General features: G+C 55.0%; 1 protein-coding gene across 3 annotated transcripts in view; it reads right to left on the bottom strand.

Annotated features, from left to right (window-relative positions):
- The window catches only part of SH3BP4 (SH3 domain binding protein 4), an 82,366-nt gene that overhangs the window by 48,006 nt on the left and 13,761 nt on the right, over positions 1–20,599 (bottom strand). Inside the window, exon 1 of one of the 3 annotated variants that reach the window (XM_010948155.3) lies at positions 8,508–8,907. The exons of the other annotated variants lie outside the window; for them this stretch is intronic. The gene's annotated coding sequence lies outside the window, so the exon portion shown is untranslated. Of the gene's footprint in view, positions 1–8,507; positions 8,908–20,599 lie in introns of those variants that run through there. 3 annotated transcript variants of the gene reach the window in all.

Below are 20,599 nucleotides of genomic sequence, written 5' to 3'. Positions count from 1 at the left end.
CACACTGCTGCTCGTGGGTCCCAGGAACTCGGGGTGTTCATCGGAGGGCTCGCGGTCCCCCAAAGGTTCTGTCAAGACAGAACAAATGAGAACCTCATCGTATTAAGGGGGGAAGGTTCTGAAAAGGCCTGGGGCAGTGAAATACCGCAGAGGTGGCCTCTCAGAACTGGGTTTACGGTGTTTTCCTGCTGCTTTGGGCTTCTCTAAACTTTCCAGCGCGTTCTGTGCTGAGTAGAATATGCATTTTTTTAATTTAAAAAAAAAGTTAAGTCACTATCCCAGCCTAGCTAAGAACTTGGGTGTCTCCTTCCCTTTGCAGACCCCAGCCCCGGGGAGTGGGACTTGCTAACCTACATTCCGACCAGGTGCCAACACTGTTGAGCTTCTTACCTCCGCACGGATCCCTCTGCAGATCCTTCGAGGAGGGTGAGGAGGGGTCAGGGGCTGGTAAGGCCGTGGAGCCTCCCTGGAGACAGCATCTCCATGTGGCCAGCAGCCCCGGCCGCCTGCGCCTGCATTATCTCCCACCCTGAAGCCCACCTCCCAGACGCAGAAGAATGGTTCGTGATGAGGAACAGCAGACTGCTCACCCGCTGAGCCTTTAAGAAGAGAGAGGTATGTTCCTCCTCACAGTCCACTCATGACACCCTTCTTCACCGTATCCTTAGGTGCCAGGTCACTCAGCATTTTAGGAATGGGCCTTGCAGGCCACTGGCCTTTTCTGTTGCTTACTCCAGTGGGCTCTGTAGGTGGGGAGCTTTGCTTCCAGCCCGCAGCCCTGAAGCTGAGCGGCTTTCCCTCCCACGGATCCCTGGGGGGTTCCCTGGACAGGGGTCACGGGGAAATGCACAGCCCTTACAGGCCGACATCGCTGCTGTGGTGGGCTGTGGGCGGGGACAGATGCACACGTGGACCTGTGTTCACAGCTCAGGCTGTGAATGGCCGTGCCCGTAAGGTCCAGGGTCGGGGTGAGGGGTAGGTGGACAGGACCAGGTCCATGCTCTACCTCTCTGGAAGCCCTGGGTTTCTGCACAAAGACCAGCTTTCCTAAGAGGAGAGGGGCGTGGTCTTTCAACCAAGGGAAGGAGTCACTGTGAACCAGTGGGCCCATCCGTTCTGATGGTCCCAAAAGAAGACATATGACTTAGTGTGTGTGGATCAAGTTAGCACAAAGCCCTGGAGCCTAAAAGATGCCTAATTCCCTGAATTTTCTATTAAATGTCCATACACATCCACGTTTTTCTTAGCCAAAGTTTGGGGGAAATCTCCAAGAGCTACAGAGCTGTCAAAGAGCAGAGCTGGGAAAATTCTGTTGTCTTCCAGAGCCTCCAAATGAGACTCCAGTGGAGACACGAGTAGAGTCCAGTGGGAACAGCACACATGTCGCCTTTATGCATCACTTAGCGGCTGTTCTGTCAACAGCCCACAATCTTGGCCAATAAGAGGCGCATGAAACCCAGGCAGGCAACTCTATTCATTCAAAGACAGAGATGACAACCTCGCCCTCAATTCTCATCCCAGGACGGCCCCCCAAAGACACTCAGCTATTCTTTACAGCACCTCCCCTGTGTGACAGATGGACCTGTCCTCCTTCCCATTCATATGTTGAGGCCCCAGTTTCCCAGAACATGACCTTGTTTGGAGATCAGGTCTTTATAGAGGTAATCAAGTTAGGATGAGGTCGTAGGGTGAATCCAAGTCCAGTATCAGTGGTGTCGCTACAAGGGGGAAACCTGGAGGCAGGTGCACACACAGGAAGATGAAGGATGGAGTCAGGGTGACGCTTCTAAGAGTTACAGAACGCCAAGGGAGGCTAGCAGAGCACAGAAGCAGGGGAGGGGTCTGGAACAGCTTCTCTCTCACAGTCTCAGAAGGAACCAATCCTGCGGATACCCGATCTTAGATGTCCAGCCTTCAGAACTGGGAGACGATAAATTTCTGTTGTTTAAGAACCCAACCTGCGGGCCTGTTATGACCGCCTAGCAAACCAACACACCCCATCTGCAAAACGGGGGAAGGAATTCTCCCATCTCCGGAGCTGCCATGAAAGGGACGGATTCAGAAACGCTCTGTGAACCGTCATCCGCCTGGACCTCGGGTCAGCCTGCGTTAGCCCCACAAGACAGGAGGTGTCCAGGCTGCGGGGCCGAACCTCCCCGGACACCCAAACCTTCGGGCTTCATTTCCGGAGCCTCAGCAGGTGCCTGCCGGCCCTGTCCTCGCGTATGCCCAGCACAGCTCCTCAGGGCTGGCGGAGGAGTGATTCCGGGGTGGCTTTGGGGAAGCTGGAGAACTTCTAGGCCTGTTCTTAGGTTCCCAACCATCACGATGGACACGTATGGCTCCAGCGGCCTAAGCATCCCTTACATCCGGCATCTGCCAGTATCTAGACCGGAACCTCCCCCGGCAGGAATCGGTTCCTCCCATCCTTGCCCCACCAAACCTGAAAACCGTACCTGGAAAGCACCAAGCGGCAGCGCTAAAGCGCAAAGCAGAGCCAAGGCCCGCCCGCCGCCTGTCTCTGCTCATGAACACAGAGTATTTTTCAGTAGCTGGAGAAACAAACATCAAAATTGTATGAAGCTCAGATTGTGGTGTCCGGGAATACAGTTCGACTGAACACAGCCACACCGGTTCCTTTACGTTTTGTCTATGGTTCTTTCATGCAGAGGCGACATAGAGGGGCCGCCCCGGACACCTGACGGGCCACAAAGCTGAAATGCATACCATCGGTCCCCCAGCGTGGGTCGGCGCGATCGATTGGTCCCTTTGCAAATGACGCTCAGGGCAGACCGAGGTCCCATCACCCAGCCGCGAACTTCACCCTTGTTTTTTCATCGTTTACAGAAGAAACTTACAAGGCAACCGATTTACAAAGCTGAGAAACATCACCCTTCTGCAGACTGACCTTCGGATTCAGCGCTAAGAAAGTAAGCACTAGTAAAACTGTTCACTGAAACAGTATTTAGGTGTGTGGTGGGTGATGTGGCTGAGTGAACGTGTCTGAAATCTCACCTGCCTTACGGGGCGAAATTTTCTTACACGGAACAGAGAGGGCAGTCACCTACCCTCTCCTAAAATTTCATAACGTTTCATAATTTGTTGACCATGTGGTAAGGAAGACCCTTTCCTCTCCCCTGGATTGATGCTATTTTGAATATGAAGCACCAGAAAGGGGTTATGGAGACACACAAACCAGACGCCCCCAGTGGTTTCGCCTGCACATCATCCACCCTCTCACCCTGCACGTCTGTGGGCTCCTACCCGGTGCCTGACGCGGTACCCAGGCGCTGCTTTGCTTCACTGTGTGTGGCCGGTGCTTCTGAACGTCCTGCCTCCCCAGCAGAGCAAGGCAGAGGGTGGAGGCTTCCGTCTGTGCGTGAGGAAGGGGCGCTGGGTTACCCGTGCTCACGCTCTGCTGGATGCGTGGACGCCCACACCTGTGGCCAGAAGGCTGCTTTCTCTTCCTCCTCTGGGCTTCTGCTCCTACTAGATGGAGCTGGTGGGCCTGGCTACGGACATTTTTATGGATTTAATTATTCCACAAATTATTCTGTGCGGCGAGCAGCTTCCAGGACGAGTCACGTTGAATATTTCATCAAAGACTCGATAAAAGGGAATCACTTAAACAAAGGCCGGCAAACTAAACCACGTCAAACGTTTAGGAAAAAAATAATAAAAAATAATAAAACTTCAGACTCAGACTGGACTCAGACTGCTTCACTGGGCTTTGTGTGCTGTTGCTTGAATTTAAGCCTGAAACCAGGAGGGTGCACCAGGCGTGGTCCATGCCAGACACAGCCGTCAAGCCCACACGCAGAAGGACCTCCGCCCGACGTCAGGAGGGCCGGAAGGTCCGAGGACACTGGCTTTTCCCATTAAAAAGAAGTTCTGATTCTTTCAGGCTTCGACTAACTTTTTCCACTCGCTGACCAATTACTTAGGGAGTTTTACAATCTGAGCTGGGTCACAATTCTGGGCTCCCAGCGGGGCTGGAAGTCTAAGGCCAATGTCTTAACAACCTCCACTTCAAAGCTGATGAAGGAGAGCTTTCCTGAGGTTTCTGATTCTGACCTGTCGCCTCTTCCCGGGAATAAACGGGGCCAGTACCAGCCAGGGCACCGGGTGTGGGAGCTGCCGCGTAGGGGGAGGCAGAAGGAAATGGGGGCCTCTGAGATGCTCCCCAGTCGATCCCGTGGGTCCCCATTTCAGCTCTTCCCTCTCCTGGCCTGACGGACTTCGCTAAATGACCCAATTTGCCCCGGGCCTCGATGTCCTCCAGCGTAAACCAGGGCTCTCCGCTCCATGCCAGGGTATATGCTTTCCTCTTTTTTGCCTGCTCCTCCCTGACCTCAGACAGACCCGCCACAGATTAGGACCACCTGCCCTCTGACCTCCTGGATCCTCCTGCCTGGGGGTCAACCCTTCACCCCGGCAACCTCTCAGCTTAGCAACAGTGAAGGAGGCAGGAGCAGGGGCAGTGCAGCTGGAGCTACCCAAGCGGGCCTTTCCAGCTGAGCCCAATCCCCTTCCGGGCCTGACTCCCCCGACCAGGGCCCTCAGGAGGCCCCTTCCCCATTCACCTTCACAACGCGGGCTGGGGCCTCCGCCCGCCTCGCTGTTGGACTGGCTGCAACATTCAGTTCAGAAAGCCTGGCCAAGCTGCTGGAGAAAGGGCGGGATGCTTCCTGTGTAAGTATTACTTTCAATGATTTGCAATCTGCTCATCTGTTGTGTATCACAGACCACCCCCCACTTTCCGATCACAAGCCAGATCCTCAAAGACATGGAGAGACTGGGGCAGAAACAGAATCGCGGCAACAAGCATCTTCTGAAGCCTGAGACCTGAATCACACTGTAAGGGGAGCGCTCTGTATTTTTATTTATTTCCCCAAAATGAATTCTCAGTTTCCAAATCTCTTCATCGGGAGATCTCTTCACAACATGTTATCCAGAAATGCAGGGTAATGTCCTACTTTTTTTAATAAGATGTTTAAAAAAAATGCAACCTTCAAAAATTTTTTTACCTGTTTTTGTTTGTTTGTTTTTTTAAATGTAAACTTAAAGAAACCAATCCAATGGGCGGGTGTGCATTTTGGGAGACGTCTGCATTGGTGGACATAGAACTGGATGACCCCCCCCCCAGCAAGGATGAGCAAAGGGCGCGGCTCCAACGGGTCATTTCCCTCTGATCCTCTGGCTCCAAACTACAGGCTGAAACAAGTGAACAAGTGTGGAATCAGGTCCTGGTCAGAACACCCCAGTCCAGGGAGTAATTTGGGACATGAAATGTAGGTTCTGTCCCCCACCCCTCCCTCCCCAACAGAGCCATCTGCATCCCTATGACTAAATTAGTCCTTCCACCTAGGGCCTGCTCGAGGTATGCACTTACCCTTACCTTTGTCAGAAGCAACCACCAATTAGGCGTGAAAGGTTAACACAGCTAAACACAGGTCAAGCTCTCCTGGCTGGTGCTCATTTGGTTTTGTGGGACCTGAGGTTAGGGTCAACAGGTCACTCTGTCATCTCACAAATGCTCACTCAGGCTCTGTTCTTTGCAAGCTACAGAGAGACCAAGATAAATAGAACACATGGGTCCTGCCCCTTAGAATGGAAGTGAGAGAGCAGGTCCCTAACCACCAGACAAGGCTGGAGACGGAAGACGCCAAGACAAGGCTGCTGGTGTGAGTGCAGGACAGGACGGAGAGAGAGCTCCCAGACGGGGAAGGTACCACCTGGGCTGGGCGGGCTCCGACAGGTACCAAGAGGATGCTACCACAGGGGTCAGAAGCCCCTCTGCAAGGGAGGAGCGTGTTACCTCCGTGCTCCCATCAGTCCCCGCACATCTCAGCTTTCTCCCACGATCTTCTGAACACCTCCTGCCACACTGATGGCTGACAGTTATGAAGACAGACCTTGGGGGAAGGGGCTCTTGCTGGAAGGGGCTGAAATGTCTGCCTTTCCCAGGACCCATGGGAACAGTCAAGTCTGGGTTTTGTGAAGGCCACGCTGTACTGGGTCTCTGTATAATCGGTTGCCCCCTCACTGTGCTGTCAAGATACTCTCCACATGGGTGGGTGCAGCCCTCATCACAGGCCCCCAAGCTCCCACCCTCGCTCAGCCTGCAGGGACACACTCCCCAGGGCAGCCCTGGGTCTGTGTCCCAGCCCCCGTCCTCCAGAGGGACAATTATCAGGCACAGTCTCATGATTCCCGGGGAGGGCCCCCCAGCACAGAAGCGCCCCAGCCGTCACAGTGACTGTGAGCTCAGTAACTGCCCCTGCACTTGCTTCCCAACTTCCTCATCTCCCCCTCCCCGGGCCCCACTCCTGCTTCTAGAGACCATCTCTCCCCAGAATACCAGCCCCCAAGTCCTGGCCTCAGGCTCTGCCTCCAGGAGTCCTAAACGAGACCAAACGCAAATGTCAGACTGGCACCGGACCACTGGGTCTTCTAGCCGAGACACAGGCACGGCTGAGTCACAGCAGCGCTCATTCCTGTCGGCTCTGGGCAGAGCCGCTGGGCTGTTTTGTGCTGTTAGAGACTCCAATTTAGAAAGCCCAGGAGGGACTTCGTTCCATTAACAAGATACACTTATATTCAGCCACATCCGGAAAAAAGCAAAGGGCATTGACACCCCCCCCAACATCCTTATATTAAAAACACATGCAGTCCAAGCCGGAGGCCATCGGAGCTCATGGTTCCCAAGGAGTCCCTGACCCTAAGCGGGGCCTGGATCCGGGTTCAGGCCCCGTGGTCCCAGCCCACACATCAGCAGGGAAGCCCCCCTCCCCACCACCTTCTGGAAGCTCGACTACCTCCAGTCACTTATATCTGGGGCTCGGCTCAAATGTCCCCTCCTCAAACCCCTGATTTCTGTGTGACTTTCCCATGGCTGCTGTAACAAACTGCCCCAAATTTGGTGGCTTGAAACCAATTTATTCTTGAAGGGGAGGGTATAACTCAAGCGGTACAGTGTGTGCTTAGAATGCATGAGGCCCTGGGTTCAATCCCCAGTAACTCTGTTAAAAAATAATCAAATATATGTGTGTGTGTGTGTGTGTATGTATATGTATATATATTGGGGCATTATGCTGTAGAAACCAACACATTGTAATGGACTGTACTTCAATTTGAAAAAAATTAACTCAAAAAATAATTAAATAAATAAACCTAATTACCTCCAGCCCCCTCTCCCCTGAAAAAAAAAACTAAAATAAAAAATTTATTCTTACAGTCAGGAGGCCAGAAATCTGAATCCAGTTTCACCAGCCTAAAGTCAAGGTACCGCCAGGTCTGGTTCCTTCTGGAGGCTCTAAAGGGAGAATCCATGTCCCTGTGTTTTCCACCTTCCAGCATCCTACCAGCCCCTTGGATTCCTGGCTTGTGGCCCCTTCTTCCATCTGCAAAGCCCACCACCCTCGTCTCTGTCTCCATCACCATGTGGACAGAGGATGACATCCTCTGCAGTCACATCTCCCTTTGCCTTTCTCTTAAAGTGACACTTGTCACTCCATGACATTTAGGGCCCATCCCAAATCTCCAGGGTAATTGTTCCCCCTCATGATCCTTCAATTAATCAGACATGCAAAGCACACTTTTTGTCATATAAAGTAACGTTCACAGGTCTGGCACGTGACTCTCTCTGGGGGCCATGCTTCAGCTTACCACACACCCTCCTAGAAACAGCACAGCTTTTATGCCAACCCCGCACCTGGCCTCAGGGATCACCCCAACAATCTCCGTCTACCATCTGTTTATTTCCTTTCTCTTGCACTAGAGTACAAGCTCCAGGAAGGCAAGGACTTCACCCTGGACACCTGGAACCACCTGGAACACTCAGGAAACTGCACTAGAATCCCCTCCAGGAATCAGCCTTTGTATCTTAAACAAGCTAACCTATATGGTCCATGGGGTGGGAACCCACCTGTGTCGCTCAGTGCTGCGTCCCAGCCCCTGCACCTGCTGCACCGAGGACCCGGTAAGATGCTCTAATGTCTGAACATGAAGGAAGTCCCCCAGGTACCTGGCATCTGCAGCCCGGTTTTGGAGTATATGATCAAGGGTCTCCCAGCCAGGCCCAGCTGCAGCTCTCCACCGTCCTCACCTTCAGACAGTATTCCTCTGCTCACAAACACAAAGCACCCCTCTCCCCTCCACCACCAGCCCCCCTGGGGGGCCAGGCTTCCCTGTCCCGGCTCAAGGCTGTCCCCAGTTTGGCCCCATCCCGCCTCCAGCCTCCACTGCCAATTCCCTTCACTCTGGCTGAGTTGGCTGACCGCCCTAAAACTCCTCCAAAAGCATCCCGCCACCTGCTTCAAGGCCCTGTGCTCGACCACGGCCCCCGCAGCGCCCTGCGACTCCAGGTCTCAGCGACACCGCCTCCCCCCGACCCCACTAAGGGGCGGCACTTCCAGGCAGGCCGGCCGGGCGAGCTGGTGATGCCTCCTGCTCCCTGCGCGTGAGCCTCCGACGAGCACTCAGTTCTCCAGGGAGGAAGACGCTACCTCTCTCCAGTGCCCTCCAGCTTCCGGGCTCCGTGGGGCGGAGCGGGAGACGCTGAGGTTTACGAGCTCTGAGCCGCTGGGCAGGTGTCAGCCCTCCAGCACACTCTCCATCCATAAAATGGGCACAGCACCACCCATGACTGCGTGGCGACCAGTCGTACCACAGCGGGGGGAGCAGCTGACCCAGCACCGGCACGAGGAAGGGTCCAAACACAAGAGTGGAGAAATCTCGAGAAGCCACAGGTGTGAGCAGCCGGCCAAGAGCAGGCGACGCCCCTCCTCCCGGGAGAGACCCAGGCACCGTGAGATGGAGACCACGGACCACACAGCATCCCCAGGGGGAGATGGGTGTTAGGGTCTCCAGGTAAAATCCAGAGCACTCAGTTAAATCTGAATTTCAGATACACAACAAACACCTGTATTAGCGTAAGGATATCCAATGAACTAGGGTGTCATGCATTTTTATTGGCTAAACCTGGCCCCCCTGGGGGTGGGGCGAGGGTGGCCCTGGCCCCCGGGCTGTTCCAGTCAGAGGGGGCTTCCCAAGAGTCCAGCTTCAAGGGGACAGGTGGGAGGTGACCTCCCGGGGAGGAGGCGGGCAATCGGGAGCCAAGCCGCTGGGTGGGGGGGTCACCTCTCTCCCTCCAGAGTTCACTGACCAACAGGTAAATTCTCTGGCATCAACTTCTCATTAAAGAGCTTCTCAAAAAAACAAAATCTTCCTTGCTAGCTATAAAAAGGAGTTGTTTCAATATTTTTCCATTCGACAAGAATTCACAAACAAGGCAGGGATTCCAGCAACAAAGATCGCCATGGAAACAGCTCACCTCCATCCTGAAAATCATGACTTCACCTCACATTCCACCAGAAACCGACTACAGGCTGTTACCAGAAGAATCCTTGTGCAAACAAACACCAGCCCACTGCGGCTGAATGGCAGGAAGTGGAGCTGCTTTGTCTAATTTTAACTTTCTCCAGGAATGCAAGTGCTCTGAGCCCCACCGGCTGCGCTCCCCAGACCCACATTCCTTGAGGATGCAACCACCTCCAGGGTCCTCAATTGAATGCAGATTTAGAACTGAGGGCTGGCAGGGGTACGCCCTGAGCCCCGGGTCCAGTGTGGACTCACTGATTTTCTCCAAAATGACTGAGAGACTGAAATGAGCTATTTGAGCAGGAAAGCACTCCCAGACCAGAGGGTGATGTAAGTCGGGGGGACAGAAAGTGAGCAGACTCGCCCCAGGAAGGCAGACCAATGATTACAATAAGCAGGAGCTAATCTCCCAGGCAGGATGCCTTGGCCCAAGACGAGGACACGCGGGCCAGAACTGGGAACGCCTTGAAAATAGTTCTGCAAATTAGCCCCCTGGGACGGGATTTGGAACATGCCTGGTTGGATTTTTAAAGCCCGTGTGGGCAAGTAGACTGGGAGGCACTATTTGCAACGCTCGCAGCCAGTAAAGGCTTATTTTTCAGAAAATTCAAAGAACTCTTACAATTCAGTAAGAAAAATGGGAGAAACCATGAAAAGGACCTTCAGATCAGAAGAAACTGGGGCAGCCAATCAACATTGGTTTATGGTTAATAATCAAGAAAGCGAAGTTAAAAAGCCTCTTACGTCCATCAGACCTCCTCCCAAAATGAGCAGTCAGACAACATCAGAGAGGGGGAAGATGTGGAGGGACAAGAGTGACCTGGAACATGGCTTGTGGGATGCGAAGGAGACACCCTACACGCTATGGCCAGATTCATCCTGTAGATGGACACGTGGACACCATGCTACAAACACAGTTTGTAACAGCAAAGGGCTGAAAAGCACTACGGTCCCTGAGTAGAAGGAGTAAGTAAACTGAGTATTAGTGTGCATGGAAAACCAGACCGTCAGCGAGTTGCAGCTGTTCACATAGACACAGGTGGACTTCAGGACCATGAGAGCCAGATGGAACTCCTGGAAGGATGTGTATCAGTTACCCAGTGCTGGGTAACAAAAGACCACAAACAGGAATCCCAGTGTGACTCAGCTGGGCCCTCTGCTTCAGGCTCCAGCTAACGCCGCAGCCAGGGCTGGGGTCTCAAGTAAAGACTTGACTGGGGAAGGCTCTCCTTCCACACTCGTGGGCGTATTGGCATCACTTGGTCCCTTGCTGGCTGTCGGACGGAGGGCCTCAGCTCCTCGCCATGTGGGCCCCTCGATGTGGCAGCTGGTTTCATCAAAGCCAGCAAGAGAAAAAGTCTGCTATCAAGGAAGACATTATAATCTTATGTCCCCTTGTTCTTGGCAGTAACACCCTTCACTCTGGATAAATTCCATCAGTTAGAAGCAGGCTGCTAAGCCAGCCACATCTAGGGGAGGAGGACACAAGGACGTGAATGCCTGTGGCAGGGGAGGTCACAGGGGCCATGTGAGGGATGGCCAACCACAAAGAGAGAGCACGTTGTTCTATTTATACACATGAAAAGACGTGAAAAACAAACAGTGTTGCTGACAGACACAATGTTGGCTATGCTGTTTGACTACAGACAGCAAGGAAACAACCACCACAAAACTCAGGATGAGGATACCTACGTGCTTCAGGTGTATTAGACAAAACATCTGGAAGCGGGAGGGCGAGGGGCCGTTGGGATGGGAAAGGGGCATAGGGACTTCAAAGTCAAGGGTAAAGTCCCATTTCTTAGCCTGGGCAGAGGCTGTACCAGTCTACATGAGTGTTCACTCTTCCTGTGATTTACCACTCATCCCCAATATTTTCAAGGTTTATTTTTCCATTCAAGATTTAGGGACCACGTGGCTTGGCCCCGACACCCATGGAATAGCATGGATGAGCAGTGCAGGGCCACAGACAATGCCGCAGCCTCCTGTCCACCCTGCTCTGCACAGAAACGGGCTAGCTGAGACCTGGAAGCACAGCCCCACCTGGAACTCCTCCTCCCAAACCAGATTCGCAGGCCTGGAGCTTGACCTGAAAGTCTTCTCTTGGGTCCTGACTCTCAGAGGTTGCCCCACCTCTTCCCGCGCTCCCTCCCCCGCAATTAAAGGTGCAGGTCCTGACAGACGCTGCAGAGCTGGGCTCTCCAACAGTCCAGCGCGTCCCCCCGCGGGGCCTCGAAGCGCCCTGTGGTTGTGGGGCTTGTCTCTCGAGGCAGCGGAAAACAAGAACCTTCGGTGGCTGGAAGCTGGGAGTCACCCAGACCACATCCTGTTTGGCTGCAGCATGGATTCAGCCATGCCAGTACCAGGGAACAAAAGAACTTTCTACGCAGGCTGATGGGCCCGACTTGCTGCTTGCAGCCGGGCAGGGGCCCAACCAGAGTTCAGCGCCTGGGGCGGCACTGGTCCACGAGCACCAGCGCCTGAGTGCATGCCAGCTGGGCCTGGGGCGCGTGGGGCGCAGGGGAGGCTATCTGGTCCCCGCTGCCCACCAGCAGGGAGCGGTCAGCCGGGATCCTGCCCTTTGCCCACCCTCTGCACCCCCGGCCGCAGCAGGCTCTCAAATACTTGTTGAATGAATGAGTGAGTGACGAAGCACTTCCAGATGGAGCGAGGAAACGCAAAGAATGCAAAATGTAAACATCATCCCAGGGACATGAAACTGCCTCTGGCAGCAGGAGGAAAACCCCCCCTGGACCACGCACGGCAAGGCAGCCACCCTGCTCCTGGGCTCCTGCCCCGCAGACAGGAGGGACGGGGGATGGTCAGAACCCAAAATCAGGCCTTCTCTAGAAAACCTCCCCAGCACAAAGTGCACAGCCCACCCCACTGAAGGGCTGAAAGATCAGAAAATGTGTTTTCTCAAACATACCTTGAGCATGTGAGGAACCTGGAGGAATCTCCTGCGGGAATGGATGGGGAGTGTCATGGTATAAACTCAGACGTGCTGTGAGTCGGGGTGGGGGATGACATCTGCACACCTGAGTTTGAGAAGCAAGGTGTGGCGAAGAGAGAACCTTCTGGGAAGCCCAGACAGCAGGGAAGAGGCCCCCTGGTGGGGTCAGAACACCAAAGCAGCCACCCAGCTTTATGTCCACCTACCAGGAGTCCCCAGGCCCCGGTGCTCACCCAGCCCAGGGACCCTACGCTCCAGTCTGATGCACTCGGTGTGAACACATGGGCGGGGAAACGCCACACCCCACCTGAGCAGCTGCAGGGGCAGGGCTCAGCGCAGACTCGGCGCAGACTCCGGGGGCCAGACGTGCAGCTCCCGCCCCCTCCCACCGGCAGGGTCTTGAGCAGGGAGCAGACCTGGCCTCATCTCTAAAAAAGGCACAAACACGGCATCCAACTCATGGGCTGCTGTGGGGAGTAAACAATGTGAGTGAGTTGCTGAGAACCCGTGGGTCCGCAGGCGGCGCTACGTAAACACACACGGTTGTCACTCTCGGGTGATGAACCCCAAGCACACACACAGGCCACCCGGATGGCTGCCACGTCCCCTGCTCCTCCCATCGCCACCCGCTTGTCTCTTTCCAGCTGAATCTGGTCCCTTCGTCCACTCTCAGGCTTAGTTCCTGGTCTGTCCACCTGACAAACTTCAGTCCTGTCTCCCCAAGGGGAATCACAAGCCTCCCCCCCCAGGTCGCCCCCACCAGCCCAGACTGAACCTTTGCCCCCCAAAGCGCGGTCCCCACACCAGCAGCCTCCTCCCCGCCGCCTGGGAGCGGGTCAGAAATGCCCCCGTCCCTGGCGAGTCCTGGGCACATAAGACTGAGAGGCGCCGGGCTGGACAACGGCAGGTCCAGGTGGACACGGGCATCGGCCCACATGCCGTCCTGGAGCCGGGCCCGTAGAAAGTCTCCTGGCCTAAGAACATTACAAACTCAGGTGCCGGGGCCCCGTGCCTGCATGTGTGTGCGTGTGTGTGTGCTCAGGGACCTTCCTTGCTCCCTGTGCCCCGACTCCCTGCACAGAGCTCCCAGAGGAGCAGGGGCTCGGGGCAGGTGCGTACTCCGCGCACACCTTCACCGGCCGTCCTCAGAGGAGAGACAATCTCAGTCGCACCCCATCTCCCACGCGTCAACCCTGGAGCTCCTAACAGGGTCTGCGGGGCCCTCAGCCACCACCTCCCCACGCCCAGCCTCATGCAGCAGACTGTCCCTGCCGCCCTTCTCCCTTTCTCCAGCTCACCTGGCACAGGTGACCCCTGTTTGTGCTTGGAAGCCAGCTTCCTCGCTGACTGGGAGAGCAGCTCGCCATTAAGTCTGGTCCAGCAGAGAACAAAGAGCATGCTGACGGGCACAGACCGGCCACAGCCTGACCCGGAGGAGGCTGGGTACCGTGCTGGGCTGGGCAGAAAAGGCGTGGCAGCCTGGGCTTCTCCATGGCAGGGGGTGCCGGGGCCACCCGGACACGGCTGTGGTCACTGCGCGGTGCAGACGCGGGAGCCGAGGGCCACGCCTGGAACTGGCCTCCCTGCCTGTTCTGTCTCTTTTCTGAAACAAGCTCTTTTAGATTGAGATGCGTCGTAAAGTTGTAAAGATGCCCCAGGGAGTTCCCGCACGCCGACAACACCGAAGCTCCCTATTACTAACACCCCGCCTTCGTTCGGCACGTTTGTCCGATTAATGAACTGATGGCGATGTCATTATTAACTAAAGGCAGTTCTTTGTTCTGATTTCCCTACTTTCTCCCTAATGTTCTTCTTCCCTTCCAGGATCCCATCCAGGTACCACCCGACACTGAGTCCTGTCTCCTGCGGCACCTCTGGGCTGTGACGGTTCCCCCGACACACCTTACCTAGGTGACCTGGACAGACCTGAGCAGGACCAGGGACCAGGCAGGTATTTGGTTAAGGGCCCCCCGCTGGGATGCTGGGATGCGAATGGTATTTTTTTCATGCTGAACCTGGGGCTGTGACTCTGGGGGAGGGGGGGAGGCCGCAGGGGCGAGGCACCCTCATCACTGTAACAACGGCGTGCGTACTATTGCCAACAGGCCTTGGTCCCAGGCCTGGCCTCTATAACCCCCTCTCCAGGCCCTTCCCTCCCCCTCTGCTGAAGGTCTCCCTGCACCCACTGCCAGTCAGAAGGGCACAAACACAAGCTCCTCTATTTATCACAAAACAAGCAAAAGCACTGAGCCCAAGCCTGGGAGGATGGAGGCCTGGCTGGGCTGCAGGCGGCTCCAGGCGAAGACCCGTCAGCCACACACACACCCTGCCCTCTGCCCTCCTAAGGATTTGAGCTGCAGACTCAGACCTTTCCGTTGGCGCTGACATCAACAGGAAGTTAAAACCTGACAGGCTGGGACCGGTGACAACCGGCCTGTATTTGTAAAAAGGCCATTTCTAAGAGAAGGGCCCAGATATCACCTGCCCTGCTCGGGCCCTTATGCAGACCTGGCCAGGTGAGCTGGTGGTTCCCTGCATGGATGGATGGGTTACCTGAGGTCCCTCAAGTCTGCGGGTGTCCTTTGGAGGGGTTACTGGGTGAGAGCCGACCCCTAACCCTAGGAGATGCAGGCAAACATAGAGGACACACCACGTCCCTGACACGGAACTCAGCCATGGACCCCACACTCTGGGGTCATCAATCAATTCAGAGAGGTCAGCGTCTATGTGACTTGGGAACTCTGGGCTGGAGGATACCAGAGAATGAGACAGGAGGAAAGAAACACACCCCCTTAGCTCTTTTTGGAAGAGAAATAGGGAAGCAGCTGGCGGGGGGTGTTGCAAGTCAAACTACTTTCATTCCATTTTTGACCCTCAAAGTTTGGGTAAATTGCTTGAAGCCTCAGTTTCCCCACATGCTGAATGAAGATGCTCAGAGTGCCTGCTTCACAGGTAGGATTCGAGAATTAGGTGTGACTCCCTAGGCAAGGGTAGATGAAAGCTGGTTACCTGGTGGGATCCAGGTGCTGAATGTAAGGGGCCCAGGCTTGGAAGTCTGGGTCGAAGTCTGCCCCTGTGGCCTGGGCAGCTGACCGAACTTCCCTGGGGAAGTTCTTCCAACTGTGAAAGGTAGAGGGGGCAGCCGCTGTGGGCAGGGGGCTCAGCACTGCCTCCCACCCATCCAGTACTCACAGGCCGGAAGGACGGCATTCCTGGAAAACAACTCAATCCCAAATCAACTCCTTCCCCCCACCCCCGCCCCCAGGAGCTCTCCAACACGAAGCTGCCGGACACAACCAGGTTAGTTCGACTCCTGCCACACACCAAACCAGAGGACTCCACTGCACCCCCGCCACCGCCTTCCCTGTTTCCCGACCCCTCGGGCACCAGGCAGCTGCTGGCTGGGCCGGCCGGGCCGCTGCCAGGCTGAGACGTGAGCCAGGCACACTCCATCCGCGCCTGTAATCGGGTAAGATTCATGATTATCCCCATCACAAAGCGCCAAGTGTCATGGACGGCAGGCTGGAGCGGTGAAGGGTGAATGCAGCCCCCAGTACGGGTGCACGACCAGCACCTCATTCCCCCCTCTTCCCACCCATTGGCCAGAACGCACCCGACACCTGCCAGTGAATGGGGGAGGGAGCAGACAGAAGCCGGGGAGCTGTGTGGGCAGGAATCCCCCCTTTCCTCTGAGCTCAGGAGGCTGATCCAGGCAGCGTGGGAGTCCAGCCCCCCCGCAGCCGCAGGCCGGCCCATCACGAGGCAGGAGCCTCAGCGCCAGGTCAGGCTAAAGATTCCAGAAGCTTCTGGGCTCCCTGTGGGCCTGATGGCCCCAGAGCTGCGTTTTAGGATCTTATTGTTAGCGAGGGCGGCGTGTCCACGGGGCGACCCACCCCACCCACGGTGCATCTTGGGGGCAGCAAATATCAAGATCACGACGGTCACGGATCTTAGGACGACTGTCCCCAGACCAGTGAGGACCGACCCGCTGAGACGAGTGAGAACCTTCTTGAAGGGTCAGGCAAACTCTCCAAACCACACCTATCAAACCAGACCCAGGAAAACACTGTGCAGTTGGCTCGCCCTCCGTGCGGCAGTGCCACCTACGGCCCCCGGCCCAGGCCTCAGCAAGGGAAGCGGAGGCTTCGGGCAGCGCAGGGCTGAGGCGGTGAGGGCGGCACGCCCCGCTGGGGAGGGCCTGTCACGCGCACCTCTCCCCCAGAAGCGGGCGTCGCTCTCAGACGGGGCCTCTGCGGAATAGGCGTCCCTGAGAACTCGGGGGTCTGCCTGGATTTCGGAACAGAGCGCGGAAGCTGCCTCTGCGGGTCTGTCTCCTGCCCAGGGAGGCCACTGCAATGCCATCTCAGACAGCAAGGCTGGGAGGGAAACACTGAAACCAGAACGCACAGTCGACTGTTTAAGTGAAGGGTAGTGAAAAGGACTGCAAACGATTCCTCAGAGCTGGCGCTCCAACCCGTCCCAGGGAGGCCATCAGGGAGCTAGACGGCATAGGCGACAGCCATGTGGCCAGGGAACGCTGCTCCTCACGAGCGCGGAGGGAAAAGAGCAGGTGTCAGGAGAGAGCACGGATGACCCCCCTTCTGTGTGACTGGTCTCACTGTAACGGGGCTGCAAGCAGTCAGGTGACTTTTCCCCCCTTCCTCACACCGTAATTTTTTATTTTTTATTTTTGTTTATTTTTTACTTTTTAAATTTAAGTATAGTCAGGTTACAATGTTGTGTCAAAATTTCTGGTGTGCAGCATAATGTTTCAGTCTTAAAAACCATCACCAAAGTAGAAATTGGCTACTTGATGATGGAGAGCACGTGGCCCCCAGGCCTTCTGGAGCCTAGGTTGATGGTGTTGACCACCTTGCTCCCTGAACATCAACCAATCAGGATTGTACAAGAGCTGATCACAGACCATGCGACCCCCTCTTCCCTAACCTGGCCTTTAAATGAGCTTTGCTGAAACCCTTCAGGGAGTTGGGGTTTTTTTTGAGCAGAAGCCACCCCGTCCTCCTTGCTTGGCCCTGCCATCAACCTTCCTCTGCTCCAAACTCCAATGTTTCAGTTTGTTTGGCCTCACGGTGCAGCGGGCACACGAACTTGCGTTCGGTAACAGTCTACTTATCCAATGGAATATTATTCAGCCTTAAAAAACGGAAGGAAGTTTGGTCACATGCTACAACATGTATGGACCTTGAGGACATTGTGAGATAACCAGTCACAACAAGACAAAGACTATACACACAATTCCACTTCTCTGAGCTGTGTGAAACAGTGAGACTCACAGACACAGAAGAGGGACCGGTGATTACCAGGTGCTCAGGGCAGGGAGGGGCAGGGGAGACGGGGAGATGTCTAACGGGGAAGGTTCGGTTTTGCAAGATGAAAAAGTTCTGAAGATCTGTTGCACAACCATGTGAATACACTGTACAGTCTTCAACTGTACACTTCTAAAAACAGTTAAGACTGTAAATTTTACACTATGCTTTTTAAAATCACAATTAAAAATAAATAAAAATCTTAAAAAGAGAGGGAGGCCATATACAGTAGCCTATTTTGTTTTCTCCATGTAGTAAATGAAATTTGTGTCTGGAATGCCCTGCAGCAACACGTATCTCCCGCCTTTCCGCCCGGGTCTTGTCCCCGACAAGACAGGTCTACAGCAGTTAAAAATAATTCCTTCACCAATCCCTTTTACGAGGCAAAAGGCGACCCTGGTCCCCAAAGCTAACAAATGAAGAAGGAAACTATAGCTAAACCCCACTTGGGAAAATGGGCTCGGAAACCCCAAGTGATAGGACAGAGGCCATCAGAAGAATCCACACCCCGGGGGAATCAGCCGGAGAGCTTGAGGCCGGCTCGCCCGAGGAGAGCGGCTAAAAGCCAGAGTCGCCGCCTGCTCCGGGGGCACAGTAGCGCCCCTGCCACTTTCCAGGTGTAGGTAATATTTGGAATTGTTACAAAAGCACTTTTACAAGAAAGAGATCTAAGCACACCAACATTTTTGAAAAACCATCATCTCAGGGATAATACCATTCAAGACATGGGCTCCAGTGGGGTCACTCCAAGCTGAGCAGAGTCACCTAGGGTGCTTTTAAAATTAAGGATGCAGGGACCCCAGCCCCAAGCCAACTAACCCCAGGGGAGGGGCCTGAGCAAAACCGCAGCCCTCGTGGGTGAATCTGATGCTCGGAGAATGAGAAGCCCTGACGAGGTTCAGGGACTTGCCAAGAATCCCCTTAAGTCAGGAGCCAAGGAAGGATGCCATCCAGGCCAGTCCTCAGTGCCAGGATGTCAACTGTTCTGATCAGTGTAGCTGAGCTAATACAGGAAGACATTAGGGGTTACAGTGTGTGTGTGTGTGTGTGTGTGTGAGTGAGAGAGAGAGAGAGAGAGGGAGACAGTCAGCCTTAAGGCTTGAGGACGAGGGTCCATTCGCATCACCGCGGCATCTCAGGCACCAGCTGTGGGTGCAGGAAAGGGCAGGCTGGAGATACAAAGCTCAAAGGCCAGCCTGCCAGACCCCGATGCCGTGCTGAAAAGTGCAGGCTTATCTGTGAAACCAGGATGGCCTCAGAAGTCCGAAGGCCAGGAAGAAACACATTCAGATTGTGTTTTCAGTTCTCGGAAAAGGGCAAAGGTCATGACTGAAACGTGTCCAGCGCGCTGAAACCGCCAGGCGTGTCTGCTGAGGGAATCAATGAATGACCGAGCGGGAAGAACGGGCAGGTGGCGGCCTCCCAGGCAGAGGCCGGTTGCACGGCCGCACCATGCACAGCTGAGGCCAGCACCCCAACGTCCTGCTGGAACCCACGGTCCACATGACATCACCTGCCGGACACAAAGAAGGGACTAGACACCTCTGACCGCACCTCAGTCACCTCCAGATCGAAGCATTACACCTACAAAATCAAACCACCTGCACGAGGCTGCAAACCCCATTTGATGAGAGACCCCAGGCCACAGAGAGTGCGCAGCGCTGCGGATGCAGGCTCAGGGATGCTGCGCAGCGGACGCAGGCTCAGGGATGCTGTGCCGCGGACGCAGGCTCAGGGATGCGGGGTCACGGACGCAGGCTCAGGGATGCGGGGTCGCGGACGCAGGCTCAGGGATGCGGGGTCGCGGAAGCAGGCTCAGGGATGCGGGGTCGCGGACGCAGGCTCAGGGATGCTGCGCCGCAGATGCAACGACACACAAGGAAAACTGCTTGCGGACCCTGGGAGGAGGGCCAGCAGGGGAGGAGCCAGGAGAAACCCAGGCGCAGCAGACCCGAGTCCCAGCACGGCAGGCACTCCCACACCCACCAAGCCGAAACGCTCTCTTTTCACTCAAGGTAACAAAAGCCACGGCCCCTGGCCTTTCCCAATTGGTCTCAAAGACAGCACATGAGGCAAACTCTGCCAGAGGGCAGTGATGAGACCGGCCGTGTGAGTTACGACACCAAATATGACACGTCCAGGAAGGGGCTCCAACCCAGTGAGAAGAGTCCCCTACACAGCACACAGAACAAATCTAAGCTGACCCAGAGAGGGTGACATACAGGAGTCTCTAAAAGGGTACAATTCTGGCCACAAACACTGAATGCACACAGGACAGGTGAAGCGATAAGAAGATCCAATTATGCTGGAAGGACTGCTGTGTAAGAAGGGGACACACCAGTGTGGATCCAGAGAAAATGACAAACCGCGGTCCCATCGGGAAACAGGAGCCCGGCCCCCGGACCTGACGGAGCAGCACACGGAACACCGGGCAGGCGCACGACCTAAAACGTGATTAACCAATGAGTATATTCTAGCTGATCTAATCAGCCTCCAGGTCCCGGAGGAAACGCTATTGCCATGCGGGTACCCAAGGAACGCCCGCGGACGCTGGCAGCATTCCTGAAACCCCAATAAACTCCCCAGGACAGAAGACTGTGTGGGAGGACCCCCCCCCCCCCGGCCCCGAAGCAGCAACACCAGGAAGTAGGAGGAGGGAAAGACAGGAAAAGAGACAAAGAAAAACATGAAATACTTAAAAAAATAACTTTTGGGTTAAAGAGGATATTAAAATAAAAACAAGGGGGAGTAGGGTGCAGCTCAGTGGTGAAGCATGTGCATAGTATGCACAAGGTCCTGGGTTCAATCCCCAGTACTTCTATTAAAAAATAATAATTAAATTAAATTAAGTGAAAACAAGAGGTGCCTTCAAAAAAGTGACAAGGACAGCACCTTGAGGTCATCCTGGCTCTGGGCACTCAGGGGACTCTCTGGAGCCACC

The sequence above is a fragment of the Camelus bactrianus genome, chromosome 5, assembly GCF_048773025.1.
Source record: "Camelus bactrianus isolate YW-2024 breed Bactrian camel chromosome 5, ASM4877302v1, whole genome shotgun sequence".
NCBI lineage: Eukaryota > Metazoa > Chordata > Mammalia > Artiodactyla > Camelidae > Camelus > Camelus bactrianus.
This window is presented reverse-complemented; position numbering and strand designations above follow the sequence as displayed.